The following is a 20,754-nucleotide window of genomic DNA, read 5'->3' as shown; positions in this document are numbered from 1 at the left end:
TCCTGCATAAGGAGCATAATGGGGGCATTACACTGTGTGGGGGCATCATACATCCTGCATAAGGGGCATAATGGGGGCATTACACTGTGTGGGGGCATCATACATCCTGTATAAGGGGCATAAAGGGGGCATTACACTGTGTGGGGGCATCATACATCCTGCATAAGGGGCATAATGGGGGCATTACACTGTGTGGGGGCATCATACATACTGCATAAGGGGCATAATGGGGGCATTACACTGTGGGGGGCATCATACATCCTGCATAAGGGGCATAATGGGGGCATTACACTGTGGGGGGCATCATACATCCTGCATAAGGGGAATAATGGGGGCATTACACTGTGGGGCAGTAAAGGGGTCCTGTACTATGAGAACAATAAGTTTCCTCCCTTCCTGTCTCTATAGTTGGGTCGTATGTATCTATTACAGGAAACAGAACAAAAATCTTATGATTCTTATAAAGGGGCAACACAAGACCCCAAAAGAGTCCCCGTGCTGAAGGGGTTAATGCATCCTGCGCCCAGTAATGGGGTCTCCACACACCTTCACCTGCAGGGTAAACGGTAAAATACATGGGCTCATTACAGGTATGACGTCATTTCCGGGGGCGTGTCCCGACGGTGCATTATGGGCATGTTCTAGTTTAGCACAAGACGCTATGGTCTCTGCAGGTGGAGGTATGTGGAGACCCCATTACTGGGCGCAGGGGGCATTAACCCCTTCAGCACGGAGACTCTTTTGGGGTCTTGTGTTGCCCCTTTATAAGAATCATAAGGTTTTTGTTCTGTTTCCTGTAATAGATACATACGACCCAACTATGGAGACAGGAAGGGAAGAAACGTATTGTTCTCATAGTACAGGACCCCTTTACTGGCCCCACAGTGTAATGCCCCCATTATGCCCCTTATGCAGGATGTATGATGCCCCCCACAGTGTAATGCCCCCATTATGCCCCTTATGCAATATGTATGATGCCCCCACAGTGTAATGCCCCCATTATGCCCCTTATGCAGGATGTATGATGCCCCCCACACAGTGTAATGCCCCCATTATGCCCCTTATACAGTATGTATGATGCCCCCCACAGTGTAATGCCCCCATTATTATACCCCTTATGCAGTATGTATGATGCCCCCACACAGTGTAATGCCCCCATTATTATACCCCTTATGCAGTATGTATGATGCCCCCACACAGTGTAATGCCCCCATTATGTCCCTTATGCAGGATGTATGATGTCCCCACACAGTGTAATGCCCCCATTATACCCCTTATGCAGGATGTATGATGCCCCCCACACAGTGTAATGCCCCCATTATGCCCCTTATGCAGGATGTATGATGCCCCCACACAGTGTAATGCTCCCATTATGCCCCTTATGCAGGATGTATGATGCCCCACACAGTGTAATGCCGCCATTATGTCCCTTATACAGGATGTATGATGCCCCCACACAGTGTAATGCCCCCATTATGCCCCTTATGCAGGATGTATGATGCCCCCCACACAGTGTAATGCCCCCATTATGCCCCTTATACAGTATGTATGATGCCCCCCACAGTGTAATGCCCCCATTATTATACCCCTTATACAGTATGTATGATGCCCCCACACAGTGTAATGCCCCCATTATGCCCCTTATGCAGGATGTATGATGCCCCCCACACAGTGTAATGCCCCCATTATGCTCCTTATGCAGGACGTATGATGCCCCACACAGTGTAATGCCCCCATTATGTCCCTTATACAGGATGTGTGATGCCCCCACACAGTGTAATGCCCCCATTATGTCCCTTATACAGGATGTGTGATGCCCCCACACAGTGTAATGCCCCCATTATGCCCCTTATGCAGGATGTATGATGCCCCCCACACAGTGTAATGCCCCCATTATGCCCCTTATACAGTATGTATGATGCCCCCCACAGTGTAATGCCCCCATTATTATACCCCTTATGCAGTATGTATGATGCCCCCACACAGTGTAATGCCCCCATTATTATACCCCTTATGCAGTATGTATGATGCCCCCACACAGTGTAATGCCCCCATTATGCCCCTTATGCAGGATGTATGATGCCCCCACACAGTGTAATGCCCCCATTATACCCCTTATGCAGTATGTATGATCCCCCCCACACAGTGTAATGCCCCCATTATGTCCCTTATGCAGGATGTATGATGCCCCACACAGTGTAATGCCCCCATTATGTCCCTTATACAGGATGTATGATGCCCCCACACAGTGTAATGCCCCCATTATGCCCCTTATGCAGGATGTATGATGCCCCCCACACAGTGTAATGCCCCCATTATGCCCCTTATACAGTATGTATGATGCCCCCCACAGTGTAATGCCCCCATTATTATACCCCTTATGCAGTATGTATGATGCCCCCACACAGTGTAATGCCCCCATTATTATACCCCTTATGCAGTATGTATGATTCCCCCACACAGTGTAATGCCCCCATTATGCCCCTTATGCAGGATGTATGATGCCCCCACACAGTGTAATGCCCCCATTATACCCCTTATGCAGGATGTATGATCCCCCCCACACAGTGTAATGCCCCCATTATGCCCCTTATGCAGTATGTATGATCTCCCCACACAGTGTAATGCCCCCATTATGTCCCTTATGCAGGATGTATGATGCCCCCCACACAGTGTAATGCCCCTTATGCAGTATGTATGATCCCCCCACACAGTGTAATGCCCCCATTATGCCCCTTATGCAGGATGTATGATGCCCCTACACAGTGTAATGCCCCCATTATTCCCCTTATGCAGGATGTATGATGCCCCACACAGTGTATTGCCCCCATTATGCCTCTTATGCAGGATGTATGATACCCCCACACAGTGTAATGCCCCCATTATGCTCCTTATGCAGGATGTATGATGCCCCCACACAGTGTAATGCCCCCATTATGCCCCTTATGCAGGATGTATGATGCCCCCCACACAGTGTAATGCCCCATTATACCCCTTATGCAGGATGTATGATGCCCCCACACAGTGTAATGCCCCCATTATACCCCTTATGCAGGATGTATGATGCCCCCACACAGTGTAATGCCCCCATTATACCCCTTATGCAGGATGTATGATGCCCCCACACAGTGTAATTCCCCATTATGCCCCTTATGCAGTATGTCTGATGCCCCCACACAGTGTAATGCCCCCATTATGCCCCTTATGCAGGATGTATGATGCCCCCACACAGTGTAATGCCCCCATTATACCCCTTATGCACTATGTATGATGCCCCCACACAGTGTAATGCCCCCATTATTCCCCTTATGCAGTATGTGTGATGCCCCCACGCAGTGTAATGCCCCCATTATGCCCCTTATGCAGGATGTATCATGCCCTCACACAGTATAATGCCCCCATTATACCCCTTATGCAGTATGCATGATGCTCCCACACAGTGTAATGCCCCCATTATGCCCCTTACGCAGGATGTGTGATGCCCCCATTATGCCCCTTATACAGTATGTATGATGCCCCCACACAGTGTAATGCCCCCATTATGCCCCTTATGCAGGATGTATGATGCCCCCACAGTGTAATGCCCCCAGTATGCCCCTTATGCTAGATGTATGATGCCCCCACACAGTGTAATGCCCCCATTATGCCCCTTATGCAGGATGTATGATGCCCCCCACAGTGTAATGCCCCCAGTATGCCCCTTATGCAGGATGTATGATGCCCCCACAGTGTAATGCCCCCATTATGCCCCTTATGCAGGATGTATGATGCCCCCACAGTGTAATGCCCCCAGTATGCCCCTTATGCAGGATGTATGATGCCCCCACACAGTGTAATGCCCCCATTATGCCCCTTATGCAGGATGTATGATGCCCCCCACACAGTGTAATGCCCCCATCATGCCCCTTATGCAGGATGTATGATGCCCCCACACAGTATGATGCCCCCATTATGCCCCTTATGCAGGATGTCTGATGCCCCAACACAGTGTAATGCCCCCATTATGCCCCTTATACAGTATGTATGATTCCCCCACACAGTGTAATGCCCCCATTATACCCCTTATGCAGTATGTATGATGCCCCCCACAGTGTAATGCCCCCATTATGCCCCTTATGCAGTATGTATGATGCCCCACACAGTGTAATGCCCCCATTATGCCGCTTATGCAGGATGTATGATGCCCCCACACAGTGTAATGCCCCCATTATGCCCCTTATGCAGGATGTATGATGACCCCCACACAGTGTAATGCCCCCCATTATTCCCCTTATGCAGGATGTATGATGCCCCACACAGTGTAATGCCCCCATTATGCCCCTTATGCAGGATCTATGATGCCCCCACACAGTGTAATGCCCCCATTATACCCCTTATGCAGTATGCATGATGCCCCCCACAGTGTAATGCCCCCATTATGCCCCTTATGCAGTATGTATGATGCCCCACACAGTGTAATGCCCCCATTATGCCCCTTATGCAGGATGTATGATGCCCCCACATAGTGTAATGCCCCCATTATACCCCTTATACAGTATGTATGATGCCCCCACACAGTGTAATGCCCCCATTATGCCCCTTATGCAGGATCTATGATGCCCCCACACAGTGTAATGCCCCCATTATACCCCTTATACAGTATGTATGATGCCCCCACACAGTGCAATGCCCCCATTATACCCCTTATACAGTATGTATGATGCCCCCACACAGTGTAATGCCCCCATTATACCCCTTATACAGTATGTATGATGCCCCCCACACAGTGCAATGCCCCCATTATATCCCTTATGCAGTATGTATGATGCCCCCACACAGTGTAATGCCCCCATTATGCCCCTTATGCAGGATCTATGATGCCCCCACACAGTGTAATGCCCCCATTATACCCCTTATACAGTATGTATGATGCCCCCACACAGTGCAATGCCCCCATTATACCCCTTATACAGTATGTATGATGCCCCCACACAGTGTAATGCCCCCATTATACCCCTTATACAGTATGTATGATGCCCCCACACAGTGTAATGCCCCCATTATGCCCCTTATGCAGGATCTATGATGCCCCCCACAGTGTAATGCCCCCATTATGCCCCTTATGCAGGATGTATGATGCCCCCATTATGCCCCTTATGCAGGATGTATGATGCCCCCATTATGCCCCTTATGCAGCATGTATGATGCCCCCACACAGTGTAATGCCCCCATTATGCCCCTTATGCAGTATGTATGATTCCCCCATTATGCCCCTTATGCAGGATGTATGATGCCCCAATTATGCCCCTTATGAAGGATGTATGATGCCCCCACACAGTGTAATGCCCCCATTATGCCCCTTATGAATGATGTATGATTCCCCCACACAGTGTAATGCCCCCATTATGCCCCTTATACAGGATGTATGATGCCCCCACACAGTGTAATGCCCCCATTATGCCCCTTATACAGCATGTATGATGCCCCCACACAGTGTAATGCCCCCATTATTACCCTTATGCAGTATGTATGATGTCCCCACACAGTGTAATGCCCCCATTATGCCCCTTATGCAGTATGTATGATGTCGCCAAACATTGTAATGCCCCCATTATGCCCCTTATGCAGCATGTATGATGCCCCACACAGTGTAATGCCCCCATTATACCCCTTATGCCGAATGTATGATGCCCCCACACAGTGTAATGCCCCCATTATACCCCTTATGCAGTATGTATGATGCCCCCACAGTGTAATGCCCCCATTATGCCCCTTATGCAGCATGTATGATGCCCCACACAGTGTAATGCCCCCATTATACCCCTTATGCCGAATGTATGATGCCCCCACACAGTGTAATGCCCCCATTATACCCCTTATGCAGCATGTATGATGCCCCACACAGTGTAATGCCCCCATTATACCCCTTATGCCGAATGTATGATGCCCCCACACAGTGTAATGCCACCATTATGCCCCTTATGCAGTATGTATGATGCCCCCACAGTGTAATGCCCCCATTATGCCCCTCATGCAGGATGTGTAATGCCTCCACACAGTGTAATGCCCCCATTATGCCCCTTATGCAGTATGTATGATGCCCCACACAGTGTAATGCCACCATTATGCCCCTTATGCAGTATGTATGATGCCCCCACACAGTGTAATGCCACCATTATGCCCCTTATGCAGTATGTATGATGCCCCCACACAGTGTAATGCCTACATTATGCCCCTTATGCAGTATGTATGATGCCCCCACACTGTGTAATGCCCCCATTATGCAGGATGTATGATGCCCCCACACAGTGTAATGCCCCCATATGCCCCTTATGTAGTATGTATGATTTCCCCACACAGTGTAATGCCCCCATTATGCCCCTTATGCAGTATGTAGGATGCCCCCACACATTGTAATGGCCCCATTATGCCCCTTATGCAGGATGTATGATACCATAACACAGTGTAATGCCCCCATTATGCCCCTTATGCAGGATGTATGATGCCCCCACACAGTGTAATGGCCCCATTATGCCCCTTATGCAGTATATAGGACAGGGCTCGACAAACCCAGGCGCCTGGTCGCCAGTGGCGCCTAGAAAATGTTGTCTGGCGCCTAGAAAATGTTGCCTGGTGCTTGAGGAGTTGAGAAGAAAAAAAAATACTCTCAATCCAATCCCACCTCCTGCACGGAGTCATCCAATCGGAGGAAGCAGGGACAGTATCGCTCAGGCCGCCTTCTCCACTTTGCTCCGCCCCCCTTATGCTCCGGGACTGGACAAGGAAAGTTGGGTTACGGGGGAAGCAGGGCCGGCGTCAGCACCCGGCGTACCCGGGCAAGTGCCGGGGCCCTGAAAAATCAGAGGGGCCCAGCCGCCCACTCACTGTCGGGGCCCGGGCCCACACACCCACCCGCCCACTCACTGTCGGGGCCGGGCCCACACACCCACCCGCCCACTCACTGTCGGGGCCGGGCCCACACACCCACCCGCCCACTCACTGTCGGGGCCGGGCCCACACACCCACCCGCCCACTCACTGTCGGGGCCCTGGCCGCTTCCTCGGCACCTGTTCAGGGACGCAGGCGCTGCTTGATTGCCGGCACTTCCCCCAGACATGGCCGCGCGCTGTCCGGCTGTGTCTGCTAGTAATGACACGGCAGGGTCGACGGCACTGCACCTTTAATTGTGCTTGTGTGTCGCTCCTGCCGCGTCATTACTAGCAGACACAGCCGCACAGCGCGCGGCCATGTCTGGGGGAGTGCCGGCAATCAAACACCGTCGGAGCGGAGGTCCTGCACAGATGGGCGGGAGGGGCCCGGACCCGACCGCAAGTGGGACCCTCTGATGTTCCAGGGCCATGAAGTCTGTGACACGCCGGGGGCCCTGCACTGCCCCATACCCGAGGAGCTGCTGGACAGGACACTGGACCGGGGACAGGTGAGTGAGGCTTCCCCAATCCCCATATTAAAAATATTAGTAATGGGTCTGTGTGAGTGCATGTATGTGAATGTCAGTGTATATGACTGTGTATATATATTTGTCTGTTTTATCTATGTGTATGTCTGTATGTGTACATATGTCTGCGTACCGTGTGTGCGCGCGCATATGTCTGCGTACCGTGTGTGCGCGCACGCATATGTCTGCGTACCGTGTGTGCGCGCACGCATATGTCTGCGTACCGTGTGTGCGCGCACGCATATGTCTGCGTACCGTGTGTGCGCGCACGCATATGTCTGCGTACCGTGTGTGCGCGCACGCATATGTCTGCGTACCGTGTGTGCGCGCGCATATGTCTGCGTACCGTGTGTGTGTGCATATGTCTGCGTACCGTGTGTGTGTGCGCACGCATATGTCTGCGTACCGTGTGTGTGTGCGCACGCATATGTCTGCGTACCGTGTGTGTGTGCGTGTGCATATGTCTGCGTACCGTGTGTGCGTGTGCATATGTCTGCGTACCGTGTGTGCGCGCGCATATGTCTGCGTATGTGAAGGATGAGGGGGCAGGCTGGGCCATGTGTAATAAATAATTAAATATATATATATATATTTATTTCTCCGCTGTATCTGTGCATCATGAATCGTGTATGTGTTAAAAGGGTCCACTGAGACTCTTTCGCCCGGGGCCCAGAAAAACCTGGAGCCGGCCCTGGGGGGAAGGATCGCTGTGTGTCCGGGGGCCCATTCTCATCTCCCGCTACCTGTGTAAGTACATACAAAGGCCGTGCTCCCCGGGGAGACGCCGTGTGTGAGGGGGTCTATATGTACAGTTTGTCAACAAAAAAAATTCTGGCTCCTAGATTCTGAACAACTTTGTCGACCCCTGATGTAGGATGCCCCCACACAGTGTAATGCCCCCATTATACCCCTTATGCACTATGTATGATGCCCCCACACAGTGTAATGCCCCCATTATGGCTCTTATGCAGGATGTATCATGCCCTCACACAGTATAATGCCCCCATTATACCCCTTATGCAGTATGCATGATGCCCCCACACAGTGTAATGCCCCCATTATGCCCCTTATGCAGTATGTATGCTGCGCCCACACAGTGTAATGCCCCCATTATGCTCCTTATGCAGTATGTATGATGCCGCCACACAGTGTAATGCCCCCATTATGCTCCTTATGCAGGATGTATGATGTCCCCAAACAGTGTAATGCCCCCATTATGCCCCTTATGCAGTATGTATGATGTCCCCAAACAGTGTAATGCCCCTTATGCAACATGTATGATGCCCCCACACAGTGTAATGCCCCCATTATACCCCTTATGCAGTATGTGTAATGCCTCCACACAGTGTAATGCCACCATTATGCCCCTTATACAGTATGTATGATGCCCCCACACAGTGTAATGCCCCCATTATGCCCCTTATGCAGGATCTATGATGCCCCCCACAGTGTAATGCCCCCATTATGCCCCTTATGCAGGATGTATGATGCCCCCATTATGCCCCTTATGCAGGATGTATGATGCCCCCATTATGCCCCTTATACAGCATGTATGATGCCCCCACACAGTGTAATGCCCCCATTATGCCCCTTATGCAGTATGTATGATTCCCCCATTATGCCCCTTATGCAGGATGTATGATGCCCCAATTATGCCCCTTATGAAGGATGTATGATGCCCCCACACAGTGTAATGCCCCCATTATGCCCCTTATGAATGATGTATGATTCCCCCACACAGTGTAATGCCCCCATTATGCCCCTTATACAGGATGTATGATGCCCCCACACAGTGTAATGCCCCCATTATGCCCCTTATACAGCATGTATGATGCCCCCACACAGTGTAATGCCCCCATTATGTCCCTTATGAAGGATGTATGATGCCCCCACACAGTGTAATGCCCCCATTATTCCCCTTATGCAGTATGTATGATGTCCCCACACAGTGTAATGCCCCCATTATGCCCCTTATGCAGTATGTATGATGTCGCCAAACATTGTAATGCCCCCATTATGCCCCTTATGCAGCATGTATGATGCCCCACACAGTGCAATGCCCCCATTATGCCCCTTATGCAGTATGTATGATGTCGCCAAACATTGTAATGCCCCCATTATGCCCCTTATACAGTATGTATGATGCCCCCACACAGTGCAATGCCCCCATTATACCCCTTATACAGTATGTATGATGCCCCCACACAGTGTAATGCCCCTTATGCAGGATGTATGATACCATAACACAGTGTAATGCCCCCATTATGCCCCTTATGCAGGATGTATGATGCCCCCACACAGTGTAATGCCCCCATATGCCCCTTATGTAGTATGTATGATTTCCCCACACAGTGTAATGCCCCCATTATGCCCCTTATGCAGTATGTAGGATGCCCCCACACATTGTAATGGCCCCATTATGCCCCTTATGCAGGATGTATGATACCATAACACAGTGTAATGCCCCCATTATGCCCCTTATGCAGGATGTATGATGCCCCCACACAGTGTAATGGCCCCATTATGCCCCTTATGCAGTATATAGGACAGGGCTCGACAAACCCAGGCGCCTGGTCGCCAGTGGCGCCTAGAAAATGTTGTCTGGCGCCTAGAAAATGTTGCCTGGTGCTTGAGGAGTTGAGAAGAAAAAAAAATACTCTCAATCCAATCCCACCTCCTGCACGGAGTCATCCAATCGGAGGAAGCAGGGACAGTATCGCTCAGGCCGCCTTCTCCACTTTGCTCCGCCCCCCTTATGCTCCGGGACTGGACAAGGAGAGTTGGGTTACGGGGGAAGCAGGGCCGGCGTCAGCACCCGGCGTACCCGGGCAAGTGCCGGGGCCCTGAAAAATCAGAGGGGCCCAGCCGCCCACTCACTGTCGGGGCCCGGGCCCACACAGCCACCCGCCCACTCACTGTCGGGGCCGGGCCCACACACCCACCCGCCCACTCACTGTCGGGGCCGGGCCCACACACCCACCCGCCCACTCACTGTCGGGGCCCTGGCCGCTTCCTCGGCACCTGTTCAGGGACGCAGGCGCTGCTTGATTGCCGGCACTTCCCCCAGACATGGCCGCGCGCTGTCCGGCTGTGTCTGCTAGTAATGACACGGCAGGGTCGACGGCACTGCACCTTTAATTGTGCTTGTGTGTCGCTCCTGCCGCGTCATTACTAGCAGACACAGCCGCACAGCGCGCGGCCATGTCTGGGGGAGTGCCGGCAATCAAACACCGTCGGAGCGGAGGTCCTGCACAGATGGGCGGGAGGGGCCCGGACCCGACCGCAAGTGGGACCCTCTGATGTTCCAGGGCCATGAAGTCTGTGACACGCCGGGGGCCCTGCACTGCCCCATACCCGAGGAGCTGCTGGACAGGACACTGGACCGGGGTCAGGTGAGTGAGGCTTCCCCAATCCCCATATTAAAAATATTAGTAATGGGTCTGTGTGAGTGCATGTATGTGAATGTCAGTGTATATGACTGTGTATATATATTTGTCTGTTTTATCTATGTGTATGTCTGTATGTGTACATATGTCTGCGTACCGTGTGTGCGCGCACGCATATGTCTGCGTACCGTGTGTGCGCGCACGCATATGTCTGCGTACCGTGTGTGCGCGCACGCATATGTCTGCGTACCGTGTGTGCGCGCACGCATATGTCTGCGTACCGTGTGTGCGCGCACGCATATGTCTGCGTACCGTGTGTGCGCGCACGCATATGTCTGCGTACCGTGTGTGCGCGCACGCATATGTCTGCGTACCGTGTGTGCGCGCACGCATATGTCTGCGTACCGTGTGTGCGCGCACGCATATGTCTGCGTACCGTGTGTGCGCGCACGCATATGTCTGCGTACCGTGTGTGCGCGCACGCATATGTCTGCGTACCGTGTGTGCGCGCACGCATATGTCTGCGTACCGTGTGTGCGCGCGCATATGTCTGCGTACCGTGTGTGTGTGCATATGTCTGCGTACCGTGTGTGTGCGCGCATATGTCTGCGTACCGTGTGTGTGTGCGCACGCATATGTCTGCGTACCGTGTGTGTGTGCGCACGCATATGTCTGCGTACTGTGTGTGTGCGCACGCATATGTCTGCGTACCGTGTGTGTGTGCGCACGCATATGTCTGCGTACCGTGTGTGTGCGTGTGCATATGTCTGCGTACCGTGTGTGCGTGTGCATATGTCTGCGTATGTGAAGGATGAGGGGGCAGGCTGGGCCATGTGTAATAAATAATTAAATATATATATATATATTTATTTCTCCGCCGTATCTGTGCATCATGAATCGTGTATGTGTTAAAAGGGTCCACTGAGACTCTTTCGCCCGGGGCCCAGAAAAACCTGGAGCCGGCCCTGGGGGGAAGGATCGCTGTGTGTCCGGGGGCCCATTCTCATCTCCCGCTACCTGTGTAAGTACATACAAAGGCCGTGCTCCCCGGGGAGACGCCGTGTGTGAGGGGGTCTATATGTACAGTTTGTCAACAAAAAAAATTCTGGCTCCTAAATTTTTTGGCTGGCTCCTAGATTCTGAACAACTTTGTCGACCCCTGATGTAGGATGCCCCCACACAGTGTAATGCCCCCATTATACCCCTTATGCACTATGTATGATGCCCCCATTATGGCTCTTATGCAGGATGTATCATGCCCTCACACAGTATAATGCCCCCATTATACCCCTTATGCAGTATGCATGATGCCCCCACACAGTGTAATGCCCCCATTATGCCCCTTATGCAGTATGTATGCTGCGCCCACACAGTGTAATGCCCCCATTATGCTCCTTATGCAGTATGTATGATGCCGCCACACAGTGTAATGCCCCCATTATGCTCCTTATGCAGGATGTATGATGTCCCCAAACAGTGTAATGCCCCCATTATGCCCCTTATGCAGTATGTATGATGTCCCCAAACAGTGTAATGCCCCTTATGCAGCATGTATGATGCCCCCACACAGTGTAATGCCCCCATTATACCCCTTATGCAGTATGTGTAATGCCACCATTATGCCCCTTATGCAGTATGTATGATGCCCCCACACAGTGTTATGGCCCCATTATGCCCCTTATGCAGGATGTATGATGCCCCCACACAGTGTAATGCCCCCATTATGCACTATGTATGATGCCCCCACACAGTGTAATGCCCCCATTATGCCTCTTATGGACGATGTATGATGCCCTCACACAGTATAATGCCCCTTATGCAGTATGTATGATGCCCCCACACAGTGTTATGGCCCCATTATGCTCCTTATGCACGATGTATGATGTCCCCAAACAGTGTAATGCCCCCATTATGCCCCTTATGCAGTATGTATGATGTCCCCAAACAGTGTAATGCCCCTTATGCAGCATGTATGATGTCCCCAAACAGTGTAATGCCCCCATTATGCCCCTTATGCAGTATGTATGATGTCCCCAAACAGTGTAATGCCCCTTATGCAGCATGTATGATGCCCCCACACAGTGTTATGGCCCCATTATGCCCCTTATGCAGGATGTATGATGCCCTCACACAGTATAATGCCCCCATTATACCCCTTATGCAGTATGCATGATGCTCCCACACAGTGTAATGCCCCCATTATGCCCCTTACGCAGGATGTGTGATGCCCCCATTATGCCCCTTATACAGTATGTATGATGCCCCCACACAGTGTAATGCCCCCATTATGCCCCTTATGCAGGATGTATGATGCCCCCACAGTGTAATGCCCCCAGTATGCCCCTTATGCTAGATGTATGATGCCCCCACACAGTGTAATGCCCCCATTATGCCCCTTATGCAGGATGTATGATGCCCCCCACAGTGTAATGCCCCCAGTATGCCCCTTATTCAGGATGTATGATGCCCCCACAGTGTAATGCCCCCATTATGCCCCTTATGCAGGATGTATGATGCCCCCACAGTGTAATGCCCCCAGTATGCCCCTTATGCAGGATGTATGATGCCCCCACACAGTGTAATGCCCCCATTATGCCCCTTATGCAGGATGTATGATGCCCCCCACACAGTGTAATGCCCCCATCATGCCCCTTATGCAGGATGTATGATGCCCCCACACAGTATGATGCCCCCATTATGCCCCTTATGCAGGATGTCTGATGCCCCAACACAGTGTAATGCCCCCATTATGCCCCTTATACAGTATGTATGATTCCCCCACACAGTGTAATGCCCCCATTATACCCCTTATGCAGTATGTATGATGCCCCCCACAGTGTAATGCCCCCATTATGCCCCTTATGCAGTATGTATGATGCCCCACACAGTGTAATGCCCCCATTATGCCGCTTATGCAGGATGTATGATGCCCCCACACAGTGTAATGCCCCCATTATGCCCCTTATGCAGGATGTATGATGACCCCCACACAGTGTAATGCCCCCCATTATTCCCCTTATGCAGGATGTATGATGCCCCACACAGTGTAATGCCCCCATTATGCCCCTTATGCAGGATCTATGATGCCCCCACACAGTGTAATGCCCCCATTATACCCCTTATGCAGTATGCATGATGCCCCCCACAGTGTAATGCCCCCATTATGCCCCTTATGCAGTATGTATGATGCCCCACACAGTGTAATGCCCCCATTATGCCCCTTATGCAGGATGTATGATGCCCCCACATAGTGTAATGCCCCCATTATACCCCTTATACAGTATGTATGATGCCCCCACACAGTGTAATGCCCCCATTATGCCCCTTATGCAGGATCTATGATGCCCCCACACAGTGTAATGCCCCCATTATACCCCTTATACAGTATGTATGATGCCCCCACACAGTGCAATGCCCCCATTATACCCCTTATACAGTATGTATGATGCCCCCACACAGTGTAATGCCCCCATTATACCCCTTATACAGTATGTATGATGCCCCCCACACAGTGCAATGCCCCCATTATATCCCTTATGCAGTATGTATGATGCCCCCACACAGTGTAATGCCCCCATTATGCCCCTTATGCAGGATCTATGATGCCCCCACACAGTGTAATGCCCCCATTATACCCCTTATACAGTATGTATGATGCCCCCACACAGTGCAATGCCCCCATTATACCCCTTATACAGTATGTATGATGCCCCCACACAGTGTAATGCCCCCATTATACCCCTTATACAGTATGTATGATGCCCCCACACAGTGTAATGCCCCCATTATGCCCCTTATGCAGGATCTATGATGCCCCCCACAGTGTAATGCCCCCATTATGCCCCTTATGCAGTATGTATGATGCCCCCATTATGCCCCTTATGCAGGATGTATGATGCCCCCATTATGCCCCTTATACAGCATGTATGATGCCCCCACACAGTGTAATGCCCCCATTATGCCCCTTATGCAGTATGTATGATTCCCCCATTATGCCCCTTATGCAGGATGTATGATGCCCCAATTATGCCCCTTATGAAGGATGTATGATGCCCCCACACAGTGTAATGCCCCCATTATGCCCCTTATGAATGATGTATGATTCCCCCACACAGTGTAATGCCCCCATTATGCCCCTTATACAGGATGTATGATGCCCCCACACAGTGTAATGCCCCCATTATGCCCCTTATACAGCATGTATGATGCCCCCACACAGTGTAATGCCCCCATTATGTCCCTTATGAAGGATGTATGATGCCCCCACACAGTGTAATGCCCCCATTATTCCCCTTATGCAGTATGTATGATGTCCCCACACAGTGTAATGCCCCCATTATGCCCCTTATGCAGTATGTATGATGTCGCCAAACATTGTAATGCCCCTTATGCAGCATGTATGATGCCCCACACAGTGTAATGCCCCCATTATACCCCTTATGCCGAATGTATGATGCCCACACACAGTGTAATGCCACCATTATGCCCCTTATGCAGTATGTATGATGCCCCCACAGTGTAATGCCCCCATTATGCCCCTCATGCAGGATGTGTAATGCCTCCACACAGTGTAATGCCACCATTATGCCCCTTATGCAGTATGTATGATGCCCCACACAGTGTAATGCCACCATTATGCCCCTTATGCAGTATGTATGATGCCCCCACACAGTGTAATGCCACCATTATGCCCCTTATGCAGTATGTATGATGCCCCCACACAGTGTAATGCCTACATTATGCCCCTTATGCAGTATGTATGATGCCCCCACACTGTGTAATGCCCCCATTATGCCCCTTATGCAGGATGTATGATGCCCCCACACAGTGTAATGCCCCCATATGCCCCTTATGTAGTATGTATGATTTCCCCACACAGTGTAATGCCCCCATTATGCCCCTTATGCAGTATGTAGGATGCCCCCACACATTGTAATGGCCCCATTATGCCCCTTATGCAGGATGTATGATACCATAACACAGTGTAATGCCCCCATTATGCCCCTTATGCAGGATGTATGATGCCCCCACACAGTGTAATGCCCCCATATGCCCCTTATGTAGTATGTATGATTTCCCCACACAGTGTAATGCCCCCATTATGCCCCTTATGCAGTATGTAGGATGCCCCCACACATTGTAATTGCCCCATTATGCCCCTTATGCAGGATGTATGATACCATAACACAGTGTAATGCCCCCTTTATGCCCCTTATGCAGGATGTATGATGCCCCCACACAGTGTAATGGCCCCATTATGCCCCTTATGCAGTATATAGGACAGGGCTCGACAAACCCAGGCGCCTGGTCGCCAGTGGCGCCTAGAAAATGTTGTCTGGCGCCTAGAAAATGTTGCCTGGTGCTTGAGGAGTTGAGAAGAAAAAAAAATACTCTCAATCCAATCCCACCTCCTGCACGGAGTCATCCAATCGGAGGAAGCAGGGACAGTATCGCTCAGGCCGCCTTCTCCACTTTGCTCCGCCCCCCTTATGCTCCGGGACTGGACAAGGAGAGTTGGGTTACGGGGGAAGCAGGGCCGGCGTCAGCACCCGGCGTACCCGGGCAAGTGCCGGGGCCCTGAAAAATCAGAGGGGCCCAGCCGCCCACTCACTGTCGGGGCCCGGGCCCACACAGCCACCCGCCCACTCACTGTCGGGGCCGGGCCCACACACCCACCCGCCCACTCACTGTCAGGGCCGGGCCCACACACCCACCCGCCCACTCACTGTCGGGGCCCTGGCCGCTTCCTCGGCACCTGTTCAGGGACGCAGGCGCTGCTTGATTGCCGGCACTTCCCCCAGACATGGCCGCGCGCTGTCCGGCTGTGTCTGCTAGTAATGACACGGCAGGGTCGACGGCACTGCACCTTTAATTGTGCTTGTGTGTCGCTCCTGCCGCGTCATTACTAGCAGACACAGCCGCACAGCGCGCGGCCATGTCTGGGGGAGTGCCGGCAATCAAACACCGTCGGAGCGGAGGTCCTGCACAGATGGGCGGGAGGGGCCCGGACCCGACCGCAAGTGGGACCCTCTGATGTTCCAGGGCCATGAAGTCTGTGACACGCCGGGGGCCCTGCACTGCCCCATACCCGAGGAGCTGCTGGACAGGACACTGGACCGGGGACAGGTGAGTGAGGCTTCCCCAATCCCCATATTAAAAATATTAGTAATGGGTCTGTGTGAGTGCATGTATGTGAATGTCAGTGTATATGACTGTGTATATATATTTGTCTGTTTTATCTATGTGTATGTCTGTATGTGTACATATGTCTGCGTACCGTGTGTGCGCGCACGCATATGTCTGCGTACCGTGTGTGCGCGCACGCATATGTCTGCGTACCGTGTGTGCGCGCACGCATATGTCTGCGTACCGTGTGTGCGCGCACGCATATGTCTGCGTACCGTGTGTGCGCGCACGCATATGTCTGCGTACCGTGTGTGCGCGCACGCATATGTCTGCGTACCGTGTGTGCGCGCACGCATATGTCTGCGTACCGTGTGTGCGCGCGCATATGTCTGCGTACCGTGTGTGTGCATATGTCTGCGTACCGTGTGTGTGCGCACGCATATGTCTGCGTACCGTGTGTGTGTGCGCACGCATATGTCTGCGTACCGTGTGTGTGTGCGCACGCATATGTCTGCGTACCGTGTGTGTGTGCGCACGCATATGTCTGCGTACCGTGTGTGTGTGCGCACGCATATGTCTGCGTACCGTGTGTGTGCGTGTGCATATGTCTGCGTACCGTGTGTGCGTGTGCATATGTCTGCGTACCGTGTGTGCGCGCGCATATGTCTGCGTATGTGAAGGATGAGGGGGCAGGCTGGGCCATGTGTAATAAATAATTATATATATATATATATTTATTTCTCCGCCGTATCTGTGCATCATGAATCGTGTATGTGTTAAAAGGGTCCACTGAGACTCTTTCGCCCGGGGCCCAGAAAAACCTGGAGCCGGCCCTGGGGGGAAGGATCGCTGTGTGTCCGGGGGCTCATTCTCATCTCCCGCTACCTGTGTAAGTACATACAAAGGCCGTGCTCCCCGGGGAGACGCCGTGTGTGAGGGGGTCTATATGTACAGTTTGTCAACAAAAAAAATTCTGGCTCCTAAATTTTTTGGCTGGCTCCTAGATTCTGAACAACTTTGTCGACCCCTGATGTAGGATGCCCCCACACAGTGTAATGCCCCCATTATACCCCTTATGCACTATGTATGATGCCCCCACACAGTGTAATGCCCCCATTATGGCTCTTATGCAGGATGTATCATGCCCTCACACAGTATAATGCCCCCATTATACCCCTTATGCAGTATGCATGATGCCCCCACACAGTGTAATGCCCCCATTATGCCCCTTATGCAGTATGTATGCTGCGCCCACACAGTGTAATGCCCCCATTATGCTCCTTATGCAGTATGTATGATGCGGCCACACAGTGTAATGCCCCCATTATGCTCCTTATGCAGGATGTATGATGTCCCCAAACAGTGTAATGCCCCTTATGCAGCATGTATGATGCCCCCACACAGTGTAATGCCCCCATTATACCCCTTATGCAGTATGTGTAATGCCTCCACACAGTATAATGCCACCATTATGCCCCTTATGCAGTATGTATGATGCCCCCACACAGTGTTATGGCCCCATTATGCCCCTTATGCAGGATGTATGATGCCCCCACACAGTGTAATGCCCCCATTATGCCCCTTATGCACTATGTATGATGCCCCCACACAGTGTAATGCCCCCATTATGCCTCTTATGGACGATGTATGATGCCCTCACACAGTATAATGCCCCTTATGCAGTATGTATGATGCCCCCACACAGTGTAATGGCCCCATTATGCCCCTTTTGCAGTATGTAGGATGCCCCCACACAGTGTAATGCCCCCATTATACCCCTTATGCACTATGTATGATGCCCTCACACAGTGTAATGCCCCCATTATGCCTCTTATGCAGGATGTATGATGCCCTCACACAGTATAATGCCCCCATTATACCCCTTATGCACTATGTATGATGCCCTCACACAGTGTAATGCCCCCATTATGCCTCTTATGCAAGATGTATGATGCCCCCACACAGTGTAATGCCCCTTATGCGGTATGTATGATTTCCCCACACAGTGTAATGCCCCCATTATGCCCCTTATGTAGTATGTATGATGCCCCCACACAGTGTAATGCCCCCATTATGCCCCTTATACAGGATGTATGAAGCCCCCACACAGTGTAATGCCCCCATTATGCCCCTTATGCAGGATGTATGATGCCCCCACACAGTGTAATGCCCCCATTATGCTCCTTATGCAGTATGTATGATGCCCCAACAGTGTAAACCCCCCATTATGCCCCTTATGCAGTATGTATGATGCCCCCCACAGTGTAATGCCCCCATTATGCCCCTTATGCAGGATGTATGATTCCCCCACACAGTGTTATGCCCCCATTATGCCCCTTATGCAATATGTATGATGCCCCCACAGTGTAATGCCCCCATTATGCTCCTTATGCAGTATGTATGGTGCCCCCACAGTGTAATCCCCCTTTATGCCCCTCATACAGTATGTATGATGCCCCCCACAGTATAATGCCCCCATTATGCCCCTTATGCAGGATGTATGATGCCCCCACTCAGTGTAATCCCCCATTATGCCCCTTATGCAATATGTATGATGCCCCCACAGTGTAATGCCCCCATTATGCCCCTTATGCAGGATGTATGATGCCCCCACACAGTATAATGCCCCCATTATGCCCCTTATGCAGTATGGATGATGCCCCCACACAGTGTAATGCCCCCATTATGCCCCTTATGCAGGATGTATGATGCCCCACACAGTGTAATGCCCCCATTATGCAGTATGTATAATGTCCCCACACAGTGTAATGCCCCCATTATGCCCCTTATACAGTATGTATAATGCCCCCACACAGTGTAATGCCCCCATTATGCCCCTTATGCAGTATGTATGATGCCCCACACAGTGTAATGCACCCATTATGCCCCTTATGCAGTATGTATGATGCCCCACACAGTGTAATGCCCCCATATGCCCCTTATGCAGGATGTATCCTGCCCCCACACTGTGTAATGCCCCCATTATACCCCTTATGCAGTATGTATGATGCCCCCATTATGCCCCTTATGTAGTATGTATGATGTCCCCTCACAGTGTAGTGCTCCCATTATGCCCCTTATGCAGTATGTATGATGCCCCCACACAGTGTAATGCCCCCATTATGCCCCTTATGCAGGATGTATGATGCCCCCACACAGTGTAATGCCCCCATTATGCCCCTTATGCAGGATGTATGATGCCCCCACACAGTGTAATGCCCCCATTATGCCCCTTATACAGTATGTATGATGCCCCCACACAGTGAAATGCCCCATTATACCCCTTATGAAGTATGTATGATGCCCCCATTATGCCCCTTATGCAGTATGTATGATGCCCCCACACAGTGTAATGCCCCCATTATGCCCCTTATGCAATATGTATAATGCCCCCATTATGCCCCTTGTGCAGGATGTATGATGCCCCCATTATGCCCCTTATGTAGTTTGTATGATGCCCACACACAGTGTAATGCCCCCATTATGCCCCTTATGCAGTATGTATGATGCCCACACACAGTGTAATGCCCTCATTATGCCCCTTATGCAGGATGTATGATGCCCCCACACAGTGTAATGCCCCCATTGTGCCCCTTATACAGGATGTATGATGCCCCCACACAGTGTAATGCCCCCATTATACCCCTTATACAGGATGTATGATGCCCCCACACAGTATAATGCCCCCATTGTGCCCCTTATACAGGATGTATAATGCCCCCACACAGTGTAATGCCCCCATTATGCCCCTTATGCAGGATGTATGATGCCCCCACACAGTGTAGTTCCCCATTATGCCCCTTATGC

The 20,754-nt window shown here is 51.5% G+C and overlaps 1 protein-coding gene across 2 annotated transcripts in view; it reads left to right on the top strand.

Moving 5' to 3' along the window:
• The first annotated feature begins 601 nt into the window (after positions 1 to 601).
• Positions 602 to 20,754, top strand: part of LOC141198697 (uncharacterized) — a 57,464-nt gene continuing 37,311 nt past the window's right edge. Inside the window, exon 1 of one of the 2 annotated variants that reach the window (XM_073663104.1) lies at positions 602 to 680. The gene's annotated coding sequence lies outside the window, so the exon portion shown is untranslated. The remainder of the gene's footprint in view (positions 681 to 20,754) is intronic. The other variant, XM_073663105.1, reaches the window with a different exon arrangement.

This window comes from Phyllobates terribilis, unplaced genomic scaffold, assembly GCF_046119375.1.
Source record: "Phyllobates terribilis strain yellow unplaced genomic scaffold, ASM4611937v1 Scaffold_99__1_contigs__length_5935540, whole genome shotgun sequence".
NCBI lineage: Eukaryota > Metazoa > Chordata > Amphibia > Anura > Dendrobatidae > Phyllobates > Phyllobates terribilis.
Note: the sequence above shows the minus strand (reverse complement) of the source record. Positions and strands in the feature narration are given on the sequence as shown.